Raw genomic sequence first — 2,359 nt, 5'->3', positions numbered from 1 at the left:
AACAAACTTTTAAAAGATATATAGACACCTAATGAAACTATTAAATATTAACATATAAATATATAATATTTATGACATATTATAGAAAGAAAAACAAAAGAACTCACAAAATAATGAATAATGAAATTTAAAAAAAATAAAATTAAAAAATACATAAAACAAAATTTATGTGTAATAATACTAAAATCGCTTATGCTGCTATAATATATGAGTTGGGAAATCTTGCAGTCCGCTCTGCGGAATTTGATGTTAATTAAGCAGAGAATTACCGTTAATTCTCTACACGTTTTTTTTTTAATATCGATGACTAATAGATATAAATATGAAATGCTTGTATTTGACATAAAAGACTTATTTATGGATTGTTTGGCCTACAATTTATTTTCGATTTAATAGTTATATTTGAGGTGAATATAGTATACGAGAATGGTCTGTTTCAATTTTAATTGGTTTTGCATATCTTCATGCATAAATACTTATCATATTTTATTTTAATTGAGATAAAGATATTGTGTAAGAATAGTTGATCTTACTTTAAAATAAGTCTTTGCATGATCTTACTTCAAAATAAGTCTTTGCATAAATTTCTTTTCACATATAATTATCTATATAGTAAATTTTTCAAGAATGTTGACATTAATCTATCTAAAGATAATTTTTTTTCTTTTTCAATAAGTATGATTTTTTAACAAATCTGAAGATGTTCATATGTAATTAAAATTAACACAATGAAAATTTAAGTTCTCTTTTATAATTTTATCTGAACAATAAAATTCATATTTGTTTTATTAAGTTTGTTCCAAAAAAAAATTTGTGTAATATTCATCTATAAACATAATATTCATGTTGGTGTAATTATTTATTTGGATATAATTACACTTTACTTAAGTTTACTTATTACATGCACAACATTGTAGTTTGCATACGAGACACTTAAGAAAATCCACAACATTGTAATTTGCATACAAGACACTTAAGAAAATCCACAACATTGTAGTTTGCTACATTGAGAGTGTCTAAACAAATAATCTGATCTTTGGGGATGAGCGGGATCAAGCCTCTCCATTCTATATAATCATATATTTGCATGGTCTTCCTGTGGATTAAGGTTATTTTCCTAAACAATCAGATATTTGCAATCGGCAAGACAATTCCACGAGGAAGAACCGATCAAAACATGAGCAAAAGAAGAATCATATCTTCATCCAAGCATTTGTTTAACTAAACAGAAAATAGCAATTACATTAGATGCACTGTACCATAAGTGTAGTGTTCTAACTTAAGACAAAATGCAGATTTGTTCCAATACCTCCAACGAAGCCCAGAATCTCCTATTTAAAACTTGCTGAGTAAATAAAGGGCTGGAAAAAATCAGCTCAGAGAAACATGTGAAAACAGGCAAAACAACAATGCATGAAGAAGAGCACCCCTAACGCGAAGGCCTCCTGCTTCAGCTGTTGTCTTATTAATGGATGCTGACGACCTCCATGATGAAACCCATTGGGCATACCCGCACTGCCATAAGGTGCATCAGCAAAACCATGCATTTGGGATCCAAAAGTGGAAGGAAACAGCCCAAACCCCGCTGAAAATGTCATGTTTCCGAAGGACCGAACAGGCATATGACCTGGCCCTGCCATAAAATTGAAGCCATGGGATTGGTAATGGTGGTCTGTACCAGTCCTAACTGTATCAGGCCTCTGTCCAGAGGGTCTACTGGGGATACTCACAACAGGCACAGATTCTGTCCTTGGATCAGTAGATCCCACTTTGCCCCTTCCATACAAGGGAATCACCTTATCTTCCATTACAGTGGCCTTGCAAACAGGGCATCTTTGGATATTGAGGGCTCTTGTAGCCATCTATACAGACAGGGCCAACAGAAGAGATGCCCACACAGAGTAACCACAGGGTCTTGGGCTAATTCTAAGCATATATTGCGATCAAAACTGCCTCCATCACCTGATCCAGACGCCTGGTTCATCGCCTCTGTACAATATTCTGAATTTGAACCCATTTCTATACAGGAACGAATAAAATTGGCCCGCACACTCCTTCAAAATTTTCGCCAATATTAACAACCGTCTACTCAGAAGTTGAGAACTACTCAATATCCAATTTGCTTATATTTAGGACAGCAATTTGCTTATATTTAGGACGTCTTTTTGCTCCATTATTTACGGTGAGATTACAATTGCACCGCAAGCAGAACAGACGTTGCATGGTTTGCATTTACGCTAACTAAGCAAACTGTGAGTTAAATTCACTCTGCCTCTTCCATTCCATTGTAACGATTTCTGCATGATTTATGTTCATGCGTTGGTTTATTATTTGAATTAAATAATGCTTTGGTGCAATG

The 2,359-nt window shown here is 33.5% G+C and overlaps 1 pseudogene; it reads right to left on the bottom strand.

Moving 5' to 3' along the window:
• Window positions 1-1,206: 1,206 nt before the first annotated feature.
• LOC131071230 (uncharacterized) lies at window positions 1,207-2,077 on the bottom strand (annotated as a pseudogene).
• Between the last annotated feature and the right edge of the window lie 282 nt (window positions 2,078-2,359).

This window comes from Cryptomeria japonica, chromosome 8 (genome assembly GCF_030272615.1).
Source record: "Cryptomeria japonica chromosome 8, Sugi_1.0, whole genome shotgun sequence".
NCBI lineage: Eukaryota > Viridiplantae > Streptophyta > Pinopsida > Cupressales > Cupressaceae > Cryptomeria > Cryptomeria japonica.
Note: the sequence above shows the minus strand (reverse complement) of the source record. Positions and strands in the feature narration are given on the sequence as shown.